Source organism: Cricetulus griseus, chromosome 8, assembly GCF_003668045.3.
Source record: "Cricetulus griseus strain 17A/GY chromosome 8, alternate assembly CriGri-PICRH-1.0, whole genome shotgun sequence".
Taxonomy (NCBI): domain Eukaryota; kingdom Metazoa; phylum Chordata; class Mammalia; order Rodentia; family Cricetidae; genus Cricetulus; species Cricetulus griseus.
The window spans coordinates 58,522,804-58,547,191 of NC_048601.1; the positions used below are offsets into that span (position 1 = coordinate 58,522,804).

Below are 24,388 nucleotides of genomic sequence, written 5' to 3' on the forward strand. Positions count from 1 at the left end.
TTATTTTCTAGCTTAAAAAGGTAAATGTGGATATATATATATATATATATATATATATATATATATGCATATATATTTTTCTTTTTCTTTTTTTATATTTTGAGACAGGGTATCTTCCTGTAGCTCTGCTGGTCTAGAACTCACTATGTAACCAGCCTGGCCTCAAACCCACAGAAATCCACCTGCTTTTATCTCCCAAGTGCTGAGATTAAAGGCATGCACTACGATGCCTGGCTGATATTTAAAAATTTTTAAAATGGAAGCTTGCTCCCCATGAAGAAATGACAGATGTCAGAAGCTTCAGTATTGTCACTATAAAGAGAAAGTGAAGGAGTTGACACAGGACACATGCAGTTCAAGAAGCCACAGGCTTTTGGTTCAAATCAAATTCTTCTGGAGAAGATGAACCACTTTTTAAAATGAGGTTTTAAATGTTTAATGGAATTTTTTTAAAAAAATTGGGACAGTCTTGTGCAATTCAGGCTGGCACCTAACTCGCTATTAGCCAAGGATGACCCTGAACCTCTGATCCTCCGCCTCTGCCTCCCCAGGGCTACTGCCACAGTCGTGCCTAATACAGACAATTTATGTGGTGCCAGGGAACAAAGGCCAGGACTTTTCAAGTGCTAGGCTCTCTCAACGGAGCTACATGCCCAACTCATGAAATAATTTTTTGATACTTAATTTAGCTACTACAAAAATCTTAAGTATGTTTAAAATATTCTGAGAATTCGAATTGATGGTAAAACTGTAAATACTACGAAATCCAAATATATATATTAAATTTTTCTGGTGACAAGAAATTCAAATGTGTCATCGCTGTAAAATATCATAAACTGAAGAGCAGTCATTAACAATTTTATATTGATTACATGTGATCATACTTTGGATATGCTGTAAAACAACCAACCCAGTTTTGTTTTTATTTTATTTTCAAGGCAATGCCTTTTTCAATTGCCTTTGCCAATCCTGAGCCCTCACACAACAACTGTGGTAAATCCCTAGCTTCAGTCTTTATTACTGAAGGTAATTTGTTCCTGTCTCCTTTTACTTATATTACGTTTACTATTTCTTGAGTGACCTGGAAGCAAGGGCAGCACTTGGGCAGTAACTAGAGTGCTGCCTGCAGTCTCTGTTCGTGCACGTGTGTGTGTGTGTCTGTGTGTGTGTGTGTGTGTGTGTGTGTGTGTGAGAGAGAGAGAGAGAGAGAGAGAGAGAGAGAGAGAGAGAGAGAGAGAGAGAGGGAGAGGGAGAGGGAGAGAGGGAGAGAGAGAGAGTACATATGTTAGCACATGTAGCTGCTACATGATGACACCAGCATGCCATCCTCAATTGCTTCTCTACCTTATTTTGAGACAGCGTCTCTCACTGACCCTAGAACTTGCTGTTTAGACTTGACTGGCCAGCAAGTCCCCAGGACCCACCTGGCTCCACTCTAGAGTCTGCGTTCTCAGTATGTGTGGCCAGGCCTGGCCCTTATGTGGGTGCTGTGGATCCAAACTCAGGTCCTTACACTTACACGAGCGGGGTCTCCAGCCCCTCTTTACAGTTCCTTAATTCACTACAGGAAACTCAAACTTCCAAATGTAGCTCATGCTATTTACCCCACTGTACGGCCCACCGTTTTCTGTAACTGTGCCGTGAACAGGACTGATGAAATTAGCATCACAGTCAGACCTTGTTCTCCCAACTGCTTGTGCATGGTTTCTATCCTTTTAATCTCCACCAAAAGATTTGTGTATTTCCCCAGTGCCTTCATTCTGAGGCTCACTTATTAGACAGAGAGGAGAGGAAGAAGGAGGGAGGCAGGGAGAGAAGGAGGGAGAGAAGGAGGGAAAGAAGGAGGGAGGAAGGGAAGACACACTTAGAATATCGGGAGAGCTCGTCCTTGGAAACAATCTACTTTAAAAAAACACTTGGGACACTTGGACACCCTCAGTGTGACAGAACACACCCCTTTCCACTTTGTTGTCCTATGCCGATTGGCCTACACATTTAAACCCTTATTGAGCCCTTAAGTGCAGGATACTAAAAAGATGCTGAATTGAATCTGCCTTTGGAGCAGGTTGGCTGCCCTCACTGGAGGAGATGAGTTTGAAAATCAGGTGTCTGTCTGCTAGGTGGGCATAGAGGCAGAGTGCCTCGCTGATGGCAGAGTTGGGAGCTGAGCCACACGTCTGCTTATGTGTGTTAGGAGGAGGAGCAGGGGAAGGCAGAAGCTGGCCCCTAAAAAGCTGCTGTTTATCCCGGGGGTAGTGGGGTATCTGCAGGGAATTCTGGGGTAGGATGAGGGTGGTAGTGACAAACAAAACAGCTTTCTAGTCACTGTCATTCGGACCCAAGTTAGGAAAGAGCTGAGGTGGCTTTGGTGAAAATTAATAAGGGCCTGAGAGAGAACATAGTAGGGGAAGCAGTTCCGAGAGACAGCAAGGAGACAGGCCAGACAGAGTTGTACCCCGGTTTGGTAGAGAGGGTAAAGAGAGTCAGGCATGGAACATAGTTTTTGTCTGGATAGGTGAATGTGGCTTCCTGCCCATTCATCTTAGATACACTGAGTGCCAGGTGACATTAGGACACTTGCCTGGACATCCTGAGGACTCCAGAGCTGAGAAGACCAGAGCTGAGGCTCCATGGTGGAGTTCTTGCTTAGCATCTAAGAGGCCCTAGTCCAACCTCCAGTGTCATAAAAATTAAACAAAATAACAAAAATCTTCAATAAACATGGGTAATCAATTTAAATAACTACCTCTGAAAACAAGACATTCAAATGGCCAAACCTACGGGCGAGGGGGGCTCAACATCACCAATCATCAGAGAAGGCCAGGTCAAAACCACAGAGATCTCACCTGCCCCCAGAACAGGTTGCTACCAAAAATTACTAAGGACAGCCGGTGTAAACAAGATCCTTGCACAGGGCTGGTGGGAATGCAAATTGCTACAACCACTATGGAAAGCAGTATGGAAGTTCCTCAGTGAATTTAAACAGAACTCCTCTGTATGACCCAACCCTCCCACTAGTGGGTATAACTCAGAGGACAAATGCTACCAACTTTTCCTCACAGGTCCTCAGGTGCTCTCCAGACACCCTTGCCTGGGCTCAGAAGGGTGTCTGGAAGCCTCTTGAAATTGTGAAGAATGTTAAGTGTGTGTTCATTTTTCTCGAGAAGGGATGGATGGCTTCAGATAAAATTCTCATAGCAGGGGGTGCGGGTGGGGGGCTGGCGTGGGGGGTGCACCTCTACAAAGAATGAGAACCACTGAGTCAATAGGTCCTCATGAGACTCAGAAAGGTGCACCTGCAGACAATGGCACTCAAACTCCCAAAAATGTGTTCCTCTGCTTCCTTAGAGGTAGATATTGGGGCCCAATTCCTGTAAAGGCTGTGCTGCCTTCTCTAGGGGAGAGATCAGGCAGGAGTGAAGCAGGAGAATGAGGCCCCATGTTAGCCTCTGATAACAATGCCACATGGTCCCTCTCCAGGGGGAGGGTCCCTTCACACAGAGAACACTTTCATATGGGCCAGAAAGTGTCTGCTCTCTGGCATCTCATCGTTCAGATTCTGTGACATCTTGGCCTGAGGGTTAGGAGAGGGGCAGGGAGGAACCCACTTGGGATTTCTACATGGTAACCTACAGTCTGACTTTTAGTCACCATTTCTGCCCGAGCTGATGGCAGCGATAACATTCACAGATGTTTTATGACAAGTTCAGGAGGTGGTATGGCAATTTACTGACCTCAAGCAATGGGAACCTTTAAGTTTAGAAAAGGCTCTTCAAAAATGGTGTTTCAGGGTCCCACAGCAAAATCACTGCTCAATTCAAATACAACTAGACACCAAGGAATTGTACCCCATGTAACCCACAGTGGGCCTCGGAGACCCTTGGTTTTTAAAGCAGTTAGTGGAGTGTATTAATCCATCTCAGCTTCAATCATGTTAACAACAAACAGAAAACCTTGAGCTGGAGCTAAGCCTAGAAGTGCTGAGCACTGTAAGCCCGCATTGAGGGACTACAGTAACAGTACAGTTAGTGAAGTGCTGTCTTGTAAACCAAGAGATTTGGTAGGCGTGTTTAGGATCCCATTGCTGGGGAGGCTCACTGGTCAGCCAGCCTGGCTTAGGTAGTGAGACAATGAGAGACCTTGTCTCAAAATAAAAAATGTGGACAGCACCTGAGGAACAATAGCTGAAGTTGTCCCCTGGCTTCCACAGCATCCCTCCCCCAGAAGTGAGTTTGGAGGGAGAAATGTCTGTTGTTAATCAGATCTCTACAATACTGACTGTACAGTGGGGAACTGTCCTTCAGGATGGAGAGGTTCAGAATGTCCCTCTTCACAGGGGCATTAGCCTTCACATCACCTAGAGCGTGTAGTGACAGATTAGAGTCCCAGGGAAGGTCACACTTTCACACTTCATTCAGCTTAGCAAGCACGTTCATTTGTGAGTGTGTAAGGCCTATGTTCTTAAAGTGAGGCCCTGGGATCCCAATTCATCACACCAGATCAGAAGCTAGGGTAGTGATCTTCCAGGGTGCACACTTGGAGTAAGTAAAACCAGGTGACACAGGGGCCTGAGAAGGATGTCAAATTCCAGGTTGGCCTGGGTTATGCAGTCAGAATATCTCAAAAAAAATTTTTTTTAAAGAATGTGGCAAGAGCCAGGCATTGTAGCACATACCCTTAATCCCAGCACTTGGGAGGCAGAGGCAGGCGGATCTCTGTGAGTTCAGCCCAGCCTGGTCTACATTAAGAGTCCAAGACAGCCATGGTTACATACTGAGACCTTGTCTTGAAACAAATGAACAAGAATAGGGCAGGATTCTAAATATTGTTTAGACTTCCTAGGGGATTTAGATGCATCCTGAAGTTGGGGGAAGTATTGGGACCAGGACTTGAAGCCATATTTCTTCATTTGTAAAGCCGGGTTAAGAGCCCATCTCAGGCTGAAGGGAGTTAGAAATAAAGAGTGTGGGCTGACCATTACCCAGAGACACTCTGAGAAGGCCATCGAGGTACCTATCAAACTCCCCCCATTCTCCAACTGTATGAGAACAACCCACCAAAGGCTTGGTTTGGAGAAAATGATGCCCCCAAACTCAAGCCAACACCTTTTTGAAAGCTTCCTGCTTTAGATTTGAAAGGTATATAATTTTGGTGGCTGGAGATGTAGCTCAGTTGGAAGAATGCTTGCCTAGCATGCACAAAGCCCCGGGTTCAATCCCCAGAACCCAATAAACTATGGTTGTGCACATCTACAATCCCAGAACTCGGGAGCAGAGGCAATAGGATCAGAAGTTTGAGGGCATCCTTGGCTACACAGAAAATTTGAGGCCAGCCTTGGCTACATTAGATCCTATCTCAAAATGAAAGATAAAATACAGAACATAACTTTTGAGGGTTTTCCCTCAAAATTTACTGTTAAAATATAAAACATGGTTTTAATCAAATAATTGGATGAAACTGGCCCTTAAGGAAAATCTCTGTTTATTCATTCTGTAAGCTTCCCTCATTCCCTGACAAGTGACACGCCCCCCCCACCCCCATCTCCAGTGAAGACTCTCACCTTGATCTCCCTTGGTAGCCTACAAGCGGGTAAGCAAGACAGGAAAATAAATGAATGGCTATCACAAACAAAGCAATGTGACCTAGGACATGGGGCTGAAGGACCAAGAGGCTCACCCTGTGGGTACTGACACCTGGCAGGTGCAGCCTGACCCTGAATGCTAATCTCCAGGCTGCTTTAAGAGAAAACACGATTCCTAACAAAAGCAAGGACTCTGGTTAGGAGGAAATCATTGCCCTTGGCCTAAGAGTGGTGTCTCTAGTACCAGTGGGTGAGTGTACATATGAGTATGCCCCGGAAATCAGCAGAAGCCTGTTTTAACTGGCTTTGACAAGATAGCCACAGCTGAGGCCAGCGGCTTTCAGGAGGTTGTGGTTACCTCTTCCCAATCTAGCTTCTGACTTCTCCTGCTTACTTTTTTACAGAAAGATTTAATGTGTGTGCGTGCGTTCGTGTGTGTGTGTGTGTGTGTGTGTGTGTGTGTGTGTGTGTGTGTGTGTTCTCTAAGGCCATAGGAGGTTGTCCGATCCCTTGGAGCTGGAGTTGCAGGCAGTTGTCTACCGACTGTCCCGAAGCACTGGGGTTTCAGGCACAAATACATCTGGTTTACTCAGAGCCAAGGATGAAGCCCAGGGCTTCTGGTATGCTGGAGGGGGGGGGGGCACTCTATCAACACAAATATGTCTCTGGCCCTCTGACTCATTCTTCTCTCTGTTCTTATGAATTCACTGGCACTGGTAGAGTCCCTTCCCATCTAAGAAAGTCAGTGTCTGGAAATGATGGGCAGTGGGACAAGCGGGTCATCCCATCCACCCTTCTGCCACCAGCTGGAGAGCCAGGAGCCCAGTTTTAATGAAAGGCAAGGTTACTTAGAGCTCACAGTGCTCCTCCAGTAACTGGAGGCTTTCACACACCTGGGTTGCACATCAAGCAAGCAAGTGTTACACTGCCATCCTCTTAGGCTCCAAAGTCCCCGGCTGGTCAAGGCTCTGAGGACCGAGTGAGACTGTAGTCACACGGGACACGCAGCTCAGAATAAGATGATCTGTGTGCCAGGCACTGTGCTTAGGCCGTTAGCTACAAGGGGGGGGGGGGCGAGGAGCGCCTTAAAAATAAGAGAAAGCAAACTTACTTGTAAAAAATAAAAGGTAACACAAGTGGTGCTAGGGTGAGCTTCAACGAGTGTTAACTCAGTCGTTTTTCCTCCGTGTGGAGCCAGGCGCTTGGACTCAGCAAAGGACTACAGGGGTCTGGGAGTGGTGGACTGGCCTGGGTAGTGCTGTGTACTGCGGGGCCACGCCTGCTGCTTCCCACCGCTTCCCAGGTAGCTGCTCTGGCTCAGCTCGGCTCGGGACCGCACGCGTCCTGGGCGCAGTGCCAGGTGGCCCAAAGAACTGCACCCAGTCCAGCACCCAGTCCCTGAGCTCAGGACCCCTAGCCACAGCCTAGGACAGCTGGCTGGAGCCCAAGACTCTCAAGCAGGAGCCCAAGAACTGGGTCCGAGCCCAGGATCTCGGGATCAAGTTCAGGTCTACAGGCCCCAGCCTAAGACCTGCGGCCCAACCCAGAATCCGCGAATCCCAGCCTAGGATAACCGCCCGGAGCCTAGGACCCACACCCAGAGCCCAGAGTCCGCAACCGAGGTCTGGACCCCGGCCCAAGCCCCTTACCTCTTGCGCGGAGACCGCCTGTGAGTGTACTGCGGCTGCCACACCCTCGTTCGTTCGGGCCGACAGGACCCGCCCCGTCTTGGGGTGGAGACTGAGCCCGAGTTCCTGGTTGTCCCTTTGCCCACGGGATGAAAAGTCCCTCCCAGGCCGAGCACAGCTTGAGTCGCGCACCAAGAGGTGCCTGGTCCGGCCGCGGATCCCGCACTAGGCTTCTCTACCCCACTCAGGACCCTGACCCCCAAAAGGACCCCGAACCTGCGTCGCCAAATCCCTCTCAGGACCCTGACCCTGCACTGTCAGACCCCACTCGGGTCCCCAGTCCCAGGATCTCGGCCTCGGGTCCCACAGGGGTCACCCGTCCCACCTGGGCCTCAGCGCTCCAGCGGGGCGCCCGGGGTCCCTACGTCCAGACTGGCTGGAAAAGTAGAAAATGACATCGGAAGGTACAATTCCTGTCCTTCTCCCACACTACAATTTATGTTTCAGAAAATTCCTAGCAGTTCCATGCCTTCTCTAAAGAAGAGAGTTGCAGTCTCCAGAGTCCCGAGAAGAGTGCAGGGGGGCTAGTACAAGGCACTGTGGTTAGGAGCAGCTCCTGGTTTCCCACTGAACTCCCTACTGCTATGGTTGCTCGCTAGTCTGGTTCTCGCTCCTTGCTGGACACCTGTGTACTCAGTCAGGGCACACACCTCTTGGCCTCTTGCAGCAAGTGCCGAGAATGTTTCAAGAACCAAGCCCACGGCTCTACAGGCAACCTCCAATTTCATTTAACAAAGAATGGGTTGCTTTGGGCAACGTTTGCTGTCCAGCCAACCAAAACCCATGTGGTCATTACATTAAATTATATCAGCAACGTGTAGCTAGAGGAGGTGGCTTGTTGTGTGGTTAACAGCTCCGGGTTCAGGAGGGGACAACTGATCTAGACTTGTGCCTGAGCTGTCAGGTTTGAAGGCCAAACGTTTTTAAGCTTCTGCAAAGGGAGAAGACAAAATTAACCAAGGTAATAGGAAGGACAAAATATACTTCCCTTCTGAAAGATTCAAGGCTGTTGCATCCTTTTGAAAATAATTAGGTGCAGGGGAGGGGAGAGTCAATCTTAGTACCTAGCAACTGCTGTTGGCACCCAGCTAAGCTGACCTTTATAGCAAGTGCACCCAGGCCACAGATCTCTACTGCCCCTTCTTCCAAGGGCTGCCCTTGCCGGGGCAGGTGGGGGGAGCAGCACAGACAGAGGCTTTAATATATATATATATATATATATATATATATATATATATATGTGTATGGGTTTTGTCTGCACGTATGTCTGCACACCAGCATTGGATCCCATGGGATTAGAGTTATGGACAGTTGTGAGCCGCCATGTGGGTGCTGGGAATTGAACCTAGGTCCTCTGGAAGAATAGCCAGTGCTCTTAACTGCTGATCTCTCCAATTCCTGACTGAGACTTTTATGGGACACAAAAGGCTAGGACTACATCTGGCCAGGGCTCATCGGGGGGATCAGAGGAGGTCTGACCTCCAGCAGGAACCTTGCCCTTTTCTGAGCTCCCACAGGCCCCATACAACTTACTCCAATAACCTGCCGGGTTCTCCTGAGAGTGTCAAGAGAGCTCTAACAGAGCAAGCCTCTCCATCTGGGCCTACTTCTGTGGAACCTGATCTAAGACAAGGCACTAAGACGATCAATAGAGTTGTCCAACTTAAGGACTGGGAGAAGCTTCATATTGACCGTTTCAGAATGAGGGGCTAAGAGAGATGGCTCAGTGGTGAGAGCACTGGTTGCTCTTGTACAGGACCTGGGTTCAGTTCCCAGCACCCACATGGTGCTTCACAACCTTCTATAAAATGCCTTCTTCTGACCTCTGCAGGCACCAGGCACACATGATGCACATACATATTTGCAAACAAAACATTCATACACATAAAATAAAACAATAGTTTTATAAATATAAAAAGAACACCACTGCTCTTCTGAAGGACCCCAGGTTCAATTTCCAGCACTCACAAGGTGGCTTACAAACAACTATAACTCCAGTTCCAAGTGATCCAACAATCTCCTCTGGCCTCCACAGGCACAGACATGCATACAGACAATATACCCACACACATTTTAAAATATACCAAAATGAATACATATTTTTTACCTCATGTTTCTCTTGAACAAAAGCAAGTGTAGTTTTTTTTTTTTTAAAGTCTTACAACAAAACTGGACTGTAATCCCAGCACTTGGCTGGGGTAGGAGGTAGAGCAGAAGGATCAGGAATTCAAGGTCGTCCTCAGCTACTTTTCAGATTTAAGACCAGCCTGGGATACAGGAGTCCCTGTCTCAAAGAAGAAAAACAACACGAAACTTTCAACAGTTCTATGGATGTAGCTTGGCAGTAAAACATGTATGGTCGGCATTCACAAGGCCCTGGATTCAATCCCCCAGCACTACATGAACATAAACCTCTCTCAAGGCTAAGGGGCAAGAAAGGAAAAATAACAATATGATCCCTCTGGCAACTGAGAAGCAGAAATCCAGATGACAAATGTCTAGCCAGCCTGAGAAAGCAGAGCCCAGTGCTAGGAGAAAAGCCAACAGCAGCACGAAATGCGATCTCATTTCTCAGGCTCTGAGGGGCTCAGCCATACCAGGTGCCTCTGAAAGTAGATCTTCACGCAAGACTGGGAGTCAAGGGTTCCTCAGAATCTGTTCGGGTAGCAGCTTGTGTTCTCCGTCTCCTCTGCTCAGCTGTCACCTCTCCTCTTTCACGCAGGTAGAAGGCTGGAAGGTTGAAAGGGCCTTCTCCAAAAGGGGTAGGAGAAGGCTGGTTGTCAAAGGCAGCCTAATACTTGGTTACCTAAAACAATGACCACTTTACTTCTGTCTCATTATAATTCATGACCTTGTGGGTCTGAATTTGGACAGAACTGGGCTTGGCATGCCCAACACTTTCCATCCTTGTGGCATCAAGGAAGGCTGATTGGTGTAGCAGGCTAGCTGTAGTCACCAACCTAGAGATTCAGTGTGTGTAGGGCAATACGGCAAAGTATGGAAGACTGCCCTCTGGTGGCAACATCCTTCAGAGACCCTGCATCTATCATCTCAACCCAAAGTCAGACTTGCTGTAGAAGTTCAGGCTTTCTAGAAATAACACTGTAAGAGATCTACCAACTAACTGTCTAGGTTCCAAGGAGCTCAGACATGCCTGTTGTGATCTATATACCCAGAGTCACTAAGGCTTCACGGTTCCACTTTAGTCTCCATTGTAGTGTGTGTCTGCGTGGGTGTGAATATGTGACTATGTTTAATCTAGGGTGGGAGATTTACACAAGCCTAGGGCTACTCTAATTGACATTATGGTGGTAAATATTGAACTGCTCCTGTTCAGGTGCCTAGCATTCTGGTTCAGGTATTATACCCACTGAGTAGGGAGGCTGGAGACTCTGGGGAATCTAAGAACACAAACATAAAGAGACTGTTATCAGTTACTCAGAGCAACTGGAGGCAATGCTAAGGTTAATAAAGGCATGCTATCAAGCCCCACCCACTCACAAGGGTAGGCAGCCTGCCTATCTTTTTTTTTTTTTTAAAGATTTTATCTGTTTATTATGTATACAACATTCTGCTTCCGTGTATATCTGCACACCAGAAGAGGGCACCAGATCTCATAAGGTATGGTTGTGAGCCACCATGTGGTTGCTGGGAATTGAACTCAGAACCTCTGGAAGAACAGCCAGTGCTCTTAACCTCTGAGCCATCTCTCCAGCCCCCAGCCTGGCTATCTTGCTTGTGGGATGGTTGAGCAAAATCCAGGACACTTAGTTAAACTGGAATTTCAGCTAGACATGTGGTATTTGCCAGTAATCCCAGCACTTGTGAGGCAGAGGCAGAGGCAGGAGAGGATCAGAAGTTCAAGGCTAGCCTGAACTACATGAAACCCTATTTCAAAAAAGAAAAAATTGAATTTCAGATGAATGACAAACATTTTTTACAAAGTATAACATATTTGTATATCATAAAAAGGTCTTAAATTCTGCATGTGGCAATTTATGCTAAACATTGTTGGCTGTTCATCAGATGAAGGCCATCAGAATTTAATGGAAGGGTCTAGCATGAAGACACACCCCAAAATTTTTACACAAACAAAAGGAAGGAGCTGGGAAGAAACAAACTCAGGGAGAGAAGAAAACTCAGAGGGTCAATTATTAATCTCTGGGAAATAAAGTTAGAATAAAAGTAGAATAGACATCCTTTAAGAAGATAGTCAGAGAACTAAATCAAATGTTTAATGTTTTAAAAAATAATATATTTTAAAAATATGAAAACAAAAGAGGCCAGTGCAATGTTAGCTGAAGGCACCTGCCACCAAGCCTGATGGCCCAAGTTGGATTTTTGGACAAGCATGATAAAGAAAAATGACTCCTGGAAGTTGTCCTCTGACTTCCATGTACACACATGCCATGGTACAAACACACACACACACACACACACACACACACACACACACACACACACACACACACATTAATGCATAAATTAAATAAATAATTTAAAAATTTAAAGGAAAACTCAGTAGAAGGGAGAAGGGAACATTAAGAAATACCCTCATTAGGAAAGTCAGCCAGATGCAGAAATCCACAACTAATCAATGGGCCAAGCTCCTGGAGTGATACCAGACATAAAGCAAAAGATACCCAGCCTACAATCCACAACCCCAGAGAAGCTAGAACCCTCTTCCAGAAACAGATAGAAGCAGATGCAGAAATCCACAAGTAACCAATGGGTCAAGCTCCTGGAGTACAATCAAAGTGACGGAGGAGCAGTAATATGAACAAAGAAGTCAAGACCATGACGGGAAACCCACAGAATCAGCTGACCTGAGCTAGTGAGAGATCACTGACTCAGGTCTGACAAATGGGGAACCTGCATAAGACCGAACTAGATTCCCTTAATATAGGTGGCAATGGTGAGGCTGGGACAATATATGAGGCCACTGGCAGTGGGTCCAAGATCTAACTCTAATGCACAAATTGACTTAGTGGAGCCCATTCTACATGGAGAGATACCTTGCCCAGCCTAAACACAGGGGTGTGGGGAGTGGAGAGGTTCCTTGGTCCTGCCTCAAGGAGATGATGAGACAGACTTAGTAGACTTCCTAGGAGTGGCCTTACCCTCTCCGAGGAGCAGATGGGAGGTGGGATGAGGAGAAAGTGGGGGGATCAGCAGGAGAGGAGGGAGCCGGAACTGGGATTGGAATGCCCAAAAAGACAAAAAAGAAAAGAAATGCAGCCATCCCCTAGTACCCTCAGGAGATTTCTTCCAGAACCCAGGTCAACACTAAAATCTCTGGATTTCTCAGTCCTTTATTTTACTTATTTATTTATTTTGCTGTTTTTGAGACAGGGTTCCACTTTGTAGTTCTGACTGTTCTGGAACTCACTATGTAAGCCAGGAAGGCCTTGAACTCATGGAGATCAGCTTGCCTCTACCCTCCTGAGTGCTGGAACTAAGGACATGTGCCACCACCCTCAGCCTCTCTTATTTTAACACATTTATTTAGTTAGTCTGTTCGCTTGTTTTTCTGTATGTGTGCAAGTGTGTACATGGGTGCCATGGCACACATGTGGAAGTCAGAGGACAATTGCAGGAGTTGGTTTTCTCTTTCTACCACATAGGACCTGAAAATTGAAGTCAGGTTATCAGGCCTGGGAACAAGCCCTTTTACCCTCTGAGCCATCTTGCCTGTCCCCCAACTCTCTTATTCCAGTGGCCTAATATCTCTGCATGCAGCACAGAGCATCCTTGCCTATATTTGTTTTTTTTTTTTTTGGTCCCTCATTTTTTTTATGCTGTTGTTTTGTTGGAACATAGTCTTACTATGTGGCCTAAACTACCTCACAATAGTAATCCCCCTGCCTCATCCTTCTGCTCCCTCATCTGATGTAAACCATCTCTAGATTACTTATACTGCATGGAGCAGTGTAAATAGTTGCTTTTCTGTATCGTTTGGGAAACAATAACAAGGAAAATGTGTCTATAACTATAAACTATATAATTTCTGCACTCACAGATGCAGAGAACCACCTGCAGAGGCAGAACATAAAGAAGCTAGGTGTGGCCATGAGGCAGACACGATTGGGGCTAATTTAGGGCCTCCACTTAGCTTGGCTATACACGCACCCCTCTCTTAACAATGCACCTAGCGACCAAGGACACCGCACCACCACTCTAGCCACATCAGGCTGCAGGTTTCATGCACTTCAAACAGAATAAGTTACTCCTCCCTAGCAACCTTTAACAACTCCCTTCCATGGTCAGTTTTAGTTACATGTATTTCAGGATGCATCTGGGTAAGGGATGCAGGGAACCCATCTATGCTGAACTAATTTTGGGTGCACTCACAGTAAGCTAAACTGTGTCTTCTGAGTGAACTCTTAGAAGAAAAATCTATTTACCATTTTATGCCTATGAATAACTGGATATGCACTTAATTAAAATCAGGTGCATCACAGGACAAGCTACCATTTCTTACTGTGTTCCAGCCACCGGGCACAGAACTGTCATCTAAGTCATTGGCTTGTGTTAAATACTTTCATAGGTGTCAAAAATTATAGGCAGTTGCAGTGAGATGGTTGTGCTGGCTTGAATGAGAATGTCCCCCATAGGCGCCTGTATCTGAACACTGGTCCCCAGGTGGTTGGTGATGATGTTTGCCGTGGTGACACGTCATCGTGAGATGACCACACAGGTCCCTCCTCCCAAACTGTGAAAGAGCAATAACAAATGGCTCTGTGGCTGGTGCTACAGCTCCATGGTAGAGTGCTTGCCTGTGTGTGTGAGGCACTGGATTTGACTGGTTCTGGCACCTCAACTAACAAGAAGTCAAGCATAATGGTGTAATCTGCAATCCCAGCATGTGGGAGGTAGAGGCAGGAGGATCAGGCTTTCTAGGTCATCCTCAGCTACATTTCAGTTTTGAGGATAGCCTAGGCTACATGAGACCCTACAAATTAATAATTGTCGTAAGTGACCTTTTTTGTTGTTTTTTTGTTTGTTTGTTTGTTTGTTTGTTTTTCGAGACAGGGTTTCTCTGTGTAGCTTTGGAGCCTGTCCTGGCACTCGCTCTGGAGACCAGGCTGGCCTCAAACTCACAGAGATCTGCCTGCCTCTGCCTCCTGAGTGCTGGGATTAAAGTCGTGCGCCACCAACGCCCAGCTTGGAATTGATTTTTAAAATATAGTGTCATAAGTGACCTTTTTGGCACCATGAAATCTAGGAAAAGTTTTGGAGTGAAGACAACCAGAACACCTCCACATGAAGGACACTTCGGGTCAGAGTTGAGTCTCCTCTTCCAATTGTCACTCAAAGGGTACCAGGCATGTGAAGAGAGGATTTTTACCTTGAGTGACAATTCTCTTCTCCAGCGCTGGAGATGGAATCCCAGGACAATGGCCAAGCTGCAACCATTCGGCCACTAGTCAGGAAGTAAGGCTAGAGGCCAGGCAGCCTTTGGCCCCCAGGGACAGTGGCTTCACAAAGCACAGAGAGGAACCTCTTCTGTGGATGGTGTTTTCCATACAAGGCTTAGGATGCTGGAAGGTGACTAAACTGCAGTTAAAATATGAGAGGAAGATTCCTGCAGAATCTACAAGGACAGGCAGGGGCCAGGAAAGAATGACATCATCCTGTTTGGGAACAAATGCAAAGCATGTGTAAAACTTTCACCTTTAAAGATGAGTAAGCATGAAAAAAATACATGTGTACAATAGAAAATTCTAGAATCTGGACAATATAACACCTGCCAGACATGAGAGTGAACTATAGTACTTGGAAGGTGAAGACGAGAGAACAGAATGACGAGTTTATGGTTATCCTTGGTTACATCCTGAGCTTGAGACAAGCCTGGGTTACATGCAACTCTGTCTTAGAGAAACCAAAGAAGCAACCTAGAGAGCTGGTTAGGCTGCTATGAGCCAGGCTGATTCTTGGCACACCTCAGTCACAGCTCTCAGCAGCATGATGCCCTCTTCTGGCCTCTTCAGACATCTGCTTGCGTGCGTGTGTGCACGTGCATACACCCCCACACAGAGAGGGGGGGCATGCGCACCCACAATTAAACATAAAAATATTATTTTGAAAAATGAAGAAGAGGAGGAAGGGAGAGGGAGGAGGTAGTTAATGGCAAGGAAAATATAGCATAAGGTGGAAGTAACTTTTAAAAAGTTTTACAATATGAAGAAGTCAATTTAAACAGCCTCTGATTTATCCCGTGTGGATGAAATGAGCCAAAGGCATGCACTAATATGAGTGACCCTGTTCATAAGGTAAAATTAATAGTTATGAGCTTGAGTCCATAATCTATAGTACATTTACAAAAACTGATAAAACATTTATTTCAAAGAAAGCGTCAGCTGGGCGTGAAGGTCCATGCCCTTAATCATAGCACTTGGGAGGCAGAGGCAAGTGGATCTCTGTGACTTCAAGGCCAGCCAGGGCTACATAGTGAGTTCCAGGCCAGCCTGGTCTAGATAGTGAAGCCTTTTTTTTTAAAGGAGAGAAAAAGAAACATCATTAAATTCCAAAACAGATCTTGAGGTGTGGCTCAATAGTACAGTGCTGCCTTAGTGTGGGAAAAGACTGTGAGTTCAACACTCAGAACTGAGAAATAAATTCATGCTCCGGGGTTCTCTGGCAGCCTTCAGAAAGGCTTTTGTCTTCCCTGGACCTGGGCTTTCTTCCTTGTAGAAGGGGGACAGTGGTAGCACCTGCCTTATAGGCATGATTTCGTGGGGATTAAATGATTTTGTAAGAGTTTTGGGGAAGAACTTGGTAAATTCTAAACTCTATTACTGCGGCCTATTATTCTGGGCACAGTTAAAGAAAATAAAAATTCAGTAATAAAACTATGCTGTGTGTGTATGTGCATGGTGGGTGTTGTGTGGGTGTATTGTATGTGTGTATGGTGTGTGTGTGTGTGTGTGTGTGTAGGTGTGACTGTGGAGGCCAGGTGACATCAGTTTTCTCCGGTGTCACTCTTCTCCTCATTTTTTGAGACAGGGTCTCTCACTGAACAGAAAGCTGCCAGGTCTTCCTGTTTCTGTCCACCCAGAGATGGGGTTACAAGCACATACCTCCCTATCCAGCTCTTATGTGGATTCAGAAGCAGGTCCTCAAGCTTGAACAACAAGCACTGTACTCACTGAGCCGTCTCTCCTGACCTTATTCACTGTGCTGTCTCTGCCACCCTAACAAAGCTTTCATCTACCCACTCCACCCTCAACCATTAGTACTCACAGCCACCAGTCACAGGACAGCATGGCTAGAGACTCTGAACACTGAATCTAAGACAGGAGTTCGGGAAGAATAAGCTGGAACACGCAAGGCCACATGAGCATCGTCATTGCATATGGCTTCAGGATTGTTATGGTGCTGGCAAGATGCCTGGCCTTGGCATGGTTCACAATCTCTTGGATTGGGGAAAGAAAAGTGAATCCATACTCGGGCTTACAGGAGGTAAACGACCCCACCAAAAAAAAAGTGAAAGGGTGACTGGGACAGTGTGAAGAAGGTCAGGAGCTCTGAAGGTCAGTGTGGATGCCAAAAGCAAGAGTAAGGACCCTACAGTTACGGTGCCTGTTGGAGGCTGTGTGCATTTTAAAGAAAGATTTATTTATATTACTGTGCATGTCTGCACGCATGTGCATGTGAGTGCAGGGGCTCACAGATGCCAGAAGATGGTGTTGGGTCCCTGGAGCTGAAGTTGCAGGTGATTGTGAGTCTCCTGACAATGGCTCGGGAAAACTCAACTTTGTGCTAGGCACCCATTCTCAATTCCTGAAAGACAAGCAAGCTGCTGGCAACTCCTTGCCTACCTCCCTAGAATTTTAAAACTGTTGAGAGATGATTAAATGCTTGTTCTAGTTCCTGTAAACTCCGTTATTGTTGTGGACAGAGGCTGTTCCTCACCTAGCTGTAAATTCCACAGGAATAAAGAAATTGTGACCTGCCTTCAAAAGCTCCCCTCCCTCCCCCACTTTAAGCTGGGCCTCAGTTCTAATTTCTACTATGGGAACAGAGTACAGCTGCAGCTTAAAATAAAAACCCAGCTAATTATAACTGGATAGAGTTGGGTGGTCTTTCGGTGTTTTCTAACTTCGTAACGCCCTATGCAGGTCCTTTGCAAGAGCTGTGTGCACTCTTGACTGGGTCATCCCCCAGACTCTTGTGTGAATTTTTAATAACAGGATTAATAAAATGAAAACTTAGAGTTGAGAAAGATGGAGGAGGAGTAGGGAGGGAGGAAGGGAGGGAGAGAGGGAGGGAGGGGGAGAGCCTTTCACCTCTTCTCTCTGTAGCTCACACCACTTTACACACAAGGGCTGGGAGCAGAGATGCACACTTTAAATCTCAGCACTGGGGAAGAAAGAGCCAAGGGAATCTCCTGTGAGTTCAAGGCCAGCCTGGTCTATATAGTTAGTTTAGTTCCAGGACAGCCAGAGCTACATGGTGAGATACTGTCATACACACACACACACAGACACACACACACACACACACACACACACACACACACACACACACGGAGCAAACAAGCACTTTCAATTTGCTGAGAGTGAGAAGAGCCAGGAGGAGCTAGACAGGAATTCTGCTCTGCCTGGGGCAGCTCCTCCAAGGCCCAGTGGCAGAGGAAATGTACCTTTTGTGACCAGAGCCAACCTCCTGCTATTCCCCTGCCTCATGCCCCTCTGACAAGAATGAGAAGGTCCTGGTTCCTTTGTGGAGACATGGTGTGGCAGCTAACTTCCCTTCAGCCAGGCTTTCCAAAGCACCCTGAAGCTCAACCCAGCACCTGCAGTGAGCATGTTTGCTGACAGGTGCTGTAGTAATCAGCAACCAGTGCGCCCCCTGCTGTTGGAAAGAAGATATAGCCGACTGTTCTTCACTGCCCCAAATCAAGATCTCAGGACTTCCGTGTTTGCGTGTAGACACCCTTCCCCAGCCTCATTCTCCATCAGGACCCTTAAACATCAGAGATTCCTGGTGAGTGCCCACCAGCAAGCAGGCATAATCCTAAAGAGACTGTATAATGCTCTGGATGGGACATAGGGCCCTGCGCATTATGGCTTCGGGCTCTGCCAACGAGATAGGCCTGCCTCCCCAGGAATCAACTTGATTGGACAGAGGTAAGGCGCATGCCTCGCAAGCCCTGTGACACTGAGCTCAACTCCAGTAGATAAAGTTCAAAGCAGCATTTGCTACTTTTGTTTTTCTTTTCTCCCCTCCCCTCCCCTCCAAACAAAACCCACAACAAAAGCCTGTTTGGGATGCCAAGACCTGCTGTAATTCAGCTAGCCTGCTTCACCGAGGGGAGGCCACGGGTTGCACTATAGCAACCCCTCAGCAAAGTTTGAGGATCAAGTAAATGAATTGCACTTGGTGACAGCTGCCCTCAGCAAGGGGTTACCCTGCCCTTTTGCCCCACCTTGCCCCATTTCCAGCCCCGCCCCTTTCCCTACCTGGAAGTTTGACAGCTAGCAAGGGCAGCACTGTCTCTCCATCTATGAATTGTTTTGCTCTTTTGTTTATGCTGCAGCGCTGGGGGACAGAAGCCAGGCCTGGGCATGCTAATTGGGCATTGTCAACTTGGCACAACCTAGTGTCACCTGAGAAGAAAGTCTAAATGAGGAATTGTACTCATTGGGTTAGCCTGTGGTCATGTCTGTGGAAGATTGTTTTAATAAGTTTGATATGGGAAAATACACTGTGGGTGGCACTATTTCATACACAGGGGGTCCTGGGTTGTGTTAGGGTGGGGAACTCAAGCTGAGCATGGGAAAACAAGCAAGCAAATGCTTGTACATTCATTTCTCTGCCCTTCACTGTGACCAGCTATCTTCAAGTCCCTGTCAATGTGACGTCCTCACAGTGATGGGTTTGTAAGACCCCCTGAGAGGGAAGATCCTTGATCAAGTCTAGGGATGACTCGACCCCCCAGAACTCACAAGAGACTGTCCTTGCTGCAATCACACGAGGTTTATGGACAGGAACCAGCGCGCTGGGGCCGAGACTCATATCCCACACAGGGGTAGAGGAGTTTCCACCCCAAATGGCTGGGAATAGGGGTTTTTAAAGGAAGAATCCACAACCCAAAATACCAAGAATACCAGTGAAAGGTCCAGAGGGAAATCACAAGGGGAAACTCCCTGTTCCTTAAGATCGTTTGTAAGATTCTAATCTAACTTTTTATGGCTCGCCTTTTCCTGGAACAGAGTTGCTGAACTGGCTAGCCACCCTATATCCTAGGCCTTATTTTGTCTGCTGAGGGGGTCTTCTTTATCCTGCAGGGCCTTTCAGGTTAAAACCTTGAACTGCGAACTAAAATAAGTTCCTTCCTCCCTAAGTTGCTTTTCGTGAGGATAGTTTATCATAGCAACAGAAACTAGGCAAGTGCACTTTGACCAACCCCCAACTCAACTGCTCTCCTAGCTCAATCCTCTCCTGCTGCTGGGCTGCAGATACATACAAGACCCTTGGAATCCAGCCATCAATATGAAAATGAGTCCAGACTATAGAGACAAATGTGGCCTCATTTGTTTGCACAAATGCTCCAGGTAGGTATGGTTTGCCCTGAAGCAGTGACTGCAGTTCAGCTGTCAAGCCAGTAGCTACAATAGTCCAGACCTAGGATGGGCTGGATAATCCATCTTTTAAATGCTTATTTTTGTATAGAGGCTTTCACCTAGAGTTGCAGGGTGGGACACTGCTGGGGTCAGGTGGGTCTGGGTATTTCCAGTAAACAGGAAAAGTCTATGGAAAGTCTAAAAATGAGACCACGCAAGAGGAAAGGAACCAACCACTTCAACCTTGGGTAGCAAAGACCCAATGATTGCCGTTTACTCAGAATCTAAGAGAAATAAGTCTTTGTTCCCATTTTGGGACTCTGTGTAGCACTGGCTGGCCTGGAATTCACTATGTAGATCAGGTTGGCCTTGAACTCACCAAGATCCACTTGCCTGTATCTTTGGATTAAAGGCATTTGCTACCAGCACAGTTTTTGGGTATTTTCCTCTGTCCTGGAACTCGCTCTTTAGACTAGGCTGGCCTTGAACTCATAGATCTGCTGGCCTCTGCCTCCCCAGTGCTGGGGTTAAAGGCATGTACCACCACTGCCTGGTTGGATACTTTTCTTTGGACAGAGTCACAAATCCATGTGGCTTGGATTCTGGAACCCTGACCAGGGGCAGAGAGAGAACAAAGAAGACACACACACACACACACACACACACACACACACACACACACACACGGAAGCTGGGATAAGGTGGAAGTATCCCCATTCTGATGGAGGATGCCCACTACAACCAGAAACTTGAGCCTCGGCGTGTTTATTAGGCACAGCACTTGGGGAGGGTCATGTACTGTACTCTGGGTAGGAGGTCTCTGTAGGTGAGCAGCCTCAGCCCTAAACATCAGAGGAGGAGGAAATGTCAGTTGCTAGTCCTTACACACACTGCTCACTCATTCATTTGGACTCTGAGGAAAGTTTTGCCATCTCTTTGAGCCTCGTAAGGCTTCCCATTCCCATGGGGCTGAGGCATTGGAGTCCTGGATATGGCTGTGCCCATGTCAACAATACACATCCACACACGGCTTCAGCCGCTATCACAGAGCAGCTGCTTCACCCCAAGGCCGGCTGTTAACACAGACAACTTTGAACAAAACTGGTGTCTCTTGCTCGGATGAGGAATTCTCTCTCAACAGTGGTAACTTCTTATTTTAAGCTTTTGAAATGTCAGATTTGATTCATGGGCCAGAAATAAGGACTCATTCTTTTTTAAGACTAACTTTAATATCATGAGAATGTCATTGTAGATCATGATGTCATATGAAATATGAAAATTCGTGAACAACGAGTAAGAATAATGAGTATAGGAAAATCTTGGTCCACACTGGGTTGGGTTGGACAGGCCTGGGCTATTAGTGGGCGTGTTGGGAGACTATCTTGCCTCTGGAGAGTGTTCAGCATCCCTGACCACCCATTTGTTAACAGCGTCTCTGCCCCTGTAGCAGGCTTTCTTGGACCTCCAGCCCCAAATCATGACACAGACTTATTATAAATGCCCAGCCTTATCTTGTTTCTAGCTAGCTTTAAAAAAAAAAGTAACCCATTTCTACTAATTTAAGGCTGCCTGAGGCTTGTTTACCTCATCTACGTACTGTGCATCCTGCTTTCTTGCTTCCTCCATTTCTGGTTTGCTGGCCCCTGGCTGGCTGGCTCCCTCTTTCTCTTTGACCACCAGCCCTGCCTACCCCTCCTTTCCCTAACTATTGGTTGTTCAGCTTTTTATTAGATCAATCAGGTGCCTTAAGTAAGCAAGGTGAAACAGCAACACATCTTTACATAGTTAAACAAATACTCTATTCCACAACATGTCCCAGTTGTGACAAAAATAGTAGTATCTCCAGGCATTGCCATGGTGTCATGGGGAACAAGATAACCTCCATTGAGAGCTATTTCTTGTGCTATTCTCTTCTTATGCAAACACTTTAAAAATAAAAAAACATTAACTTATCTGAAAAGCTCAAATGAAGATCAGGGACGACCTTCTGGAGTGAGTTTTCTCCTACTACGTGGGTCCCGGGGATTGAAGTCAGGTCATCAGGCTTGGCGGCAAGGATGGTTACCATCTTGCTGATCCTATGACCAATGTTAGAAATAAATTCTCAGAGAGCTTGGATGTACCTCAACTGGGATGACAGGTGTGTAACACCTTCTCCAGGCAAGCATTCTACCAACTAAACTAAATCGGCAGTGTGGGAAAGTTGTTTTTAAAGATTCTTATCTTTTTAATCGTGTGTGTGTGTGTGTGTGTGTGTGTGTGTGTGTGTGTGTGTGTGTCTTGCAGAGGCCAGGGTGTCAGGTTCCTCGGAGTTGGAGTTACAGGAGGTTGTGAGTCACCTGACAGGAATTATGTGAAGTCCTCCAGAAGAGAGCAATGCATGCTTTTAAGCTCTGAGCCATGTCTTCGGTCTCCTGAAAATTTATTTTTAATATTCTTATTTACTAAAGTCTTACATTACTTCAAAATGGCCCAGGAAAGAAAACTTTCTCCATCAGTCCTCAGACAAATGTAAAGCCAGAGGCTTGGTGGGATCCACACACACACACACACCAGGATGTCAAAAGTGAGAGGGGCCGGTACTTCTAGTGTGCGACTGGAATGACTACTGTCACATGCTGCTCTTAAGAGTATGACTTGTATGACTGTACCAGGCCTAGCATAGCAAGATCAGGTAAAGCTAAACTAATGTGTGTCCCAAGATCCACTTTAAAAAATATATTTATTTTTATTTTATTTGCATTGGTATTTTGTTTGTATGTATGTCTGTGTGAGCGTGTCAGATCTTGTTGTGAGCTGCCATATGGGTGCTAGGAATTGAACTAGAGACCTTTGGAAGGGCAGTCAGTGCTCTTAACTGCTGAGTCATCTCTCCAGCCTCCATCACTTTTAATCCAGATCTTTGAAGTGGGAAGGTTCACCTTTAATCCCGGCCATACCTTCTGTCTGCAGTCCACAGCGAAGAAGAAAGCTTGCTTTTTGCCTGCTTTCTCTCTCTGGCATTAGAGCTTATTTCTTCCGGATTCTGGCATCTACTAAAGACCAGCTGAGATATCAGCCTCGTGAACCGAACAACCGCTAGATTCTCGGACAAAAACAGCTTTGCTGGGTGTGTGCTTCGGCGGAGCTGGCGTCCTTTCCCTAAAACTGCCTGCAGCTTCTAATCTCAGTAACGACCCCTCCTCCCTTAGGTGCTGGTGCCTGGTCGGTGTGGCCATCTAGTGACCAGAGAGGAAACTGCAGCGATGGGCGCCGCTTACAGCAATGAGGTCATCCATCTCCTTTTCCCAGAGCTCAGGTTTCTCCGCAGAAGGAGGGATTCCAGCTGTGCCGCAGGATCCTTGGAAAAGATACTTTGAAATTAAAGAAAATTGGAAGCGCTCCCTTAAAGCCAACTTCTTCATGCATTTATGCCACTGGAAAGTATTTGGTGCGGGTAGACAGAGCCCCTTCATGCGTGGAGCTTGGTAAACTTAAACCTCTGCCAGGAACTCTTGTACAGTGACCGACCTGCACTGCCTTGCCTGAAGCCCTAGTACTGCAACAATCTTCCTCTTAGAATTTCCATAGCCACTCCCACCCCCTCCACAAACCTATATTCCTAAAAGAGGGACACAAAGGACACTCCGCCCTCATAGGTTTATGCTGCTCTTGCAGATGCAGTTCCATGAGAATTTCCGTTTTCAACAAGCACTATCAATTTTAGCTTTCTGTGTGGGTGGGATGGTTCATTGGGTAAAGGCTCTTGCAGCCAAGCCTGACCACCCGAGTTTGATCCCCCAAACCCGTATAACAGAAGAACCCAATCCCGCCTACACATACATGCCCTCCCCTACACATAATGAATGCATAAATGGAATCAATTTTTTTTTTTTTTGATTTTCGAGACAGTGTTTCTCTGTGTAGCTTTGGAGCCTATGCTGGCACTCACTCTGGAGACCAGGCTGGCCTCGAACTCACAGAGATCCGCCTGCCTCTGCCTCCCTAGTGCTGGGTTTAAAGGCATGTGCCACCAACGCCCGGCTTGGAATTGACTTTTAAAATATAGCTTTCTATCCTAGGTGTTGACGGTTTCCTTCAGATGATATGGATGTGAAGCCTGGAAACTACCAGTGCTGTGTTTGGGAAGAAAAAAAGCAATTGCACAGCTTCTCACTATAGACTTCAGTGTGGAGCTGGACAAATCAGAAGTGTAGAAAATGTCACACTTTAAAGCCATGGACAAACACTTCAGAACGGACAGGGAGGGTGTGTTCGCTTGGTGACATTTCTAAAGCACCTGGTATTCGTGGATGGATGCTCCCAGGCTAGGAGGGGACAGTGGAGACTGGAGCAAGGGTACCTCTGCCTGTGGCACCCTGCCCTGCTCCATCTAGAACATACCTGCTTTCCGGAGCTCACAGTCCAGAAGCTAATCTTTATGGCTCACTCTCCCACAAGGAACCTCTCACCACCCATGAGCGAGTCTCCTCAGCTCTCACTGCAGTTAGTATATTTACTGCATTTATGTTGATTTTTTTCTCAGCTCTCCCCTCCCCCAAGTCTTTTTT

At 46.6% G+C, this 24,388-nt stretch overlaps 1 protein-coding gene and 2 long non-coding RNA genes across 4 annotated transcripts in view; 1 reads left to right on the top strand and 2 right to left on the bottom strand.

The window, feature by feature from the left end:
• Anxa4 (annexin A4) overlaps window positions 1-7,349 on the bottom strand; it is a 50,836-nt gene extending 43,487 nt beyond the window's left edge. The window contains exon 1 of one of the 2 annotated variants that reach the window (XM_027428606.2): window positions 7,231-7,349. The gene's annotated coding sequence lies outside the window, so the exon portion shown is untranslated. Of the gene's footprint in view, window positions 1-2,581; window positions 2,674-7,230 lie in introns of those variants that run through there. The other variant, XM_027428608.1, reaches the window with a different exon arrangement.
• A 1,936-nt stretch (window positions 7,350-9,285) lies between these two features.
• On the bottom strand, window positions 9,286-18,186 carry LOC118239250. Its single transcript, XR_004771019.1, has 3 exons — window positions 14,618-18,186; window positions 9,867-10,017; window positions 9,286-9,557 (listed from the first exon to the last, which is right to left on the bottom strand). It is a non-coding gene; the product is annotated as an uncharacterized LOC118239250 (long non-coding RNA).
• Window positions 18,162-23,233, top strand: LOC118239251. Its single transcript, XR_004771020.1, has 3 exons — window positions 18,162-18,401; window positions 19,705-19,829; window positions 23,030-23,233. It is a non-coding gene; the product is annotated as an uncharacterized LOC118239251 (long non-coding RNA).
• The last annotated feature ends 1,155 nt before the right edge of the window (window positions 23,234-24,388 follow it).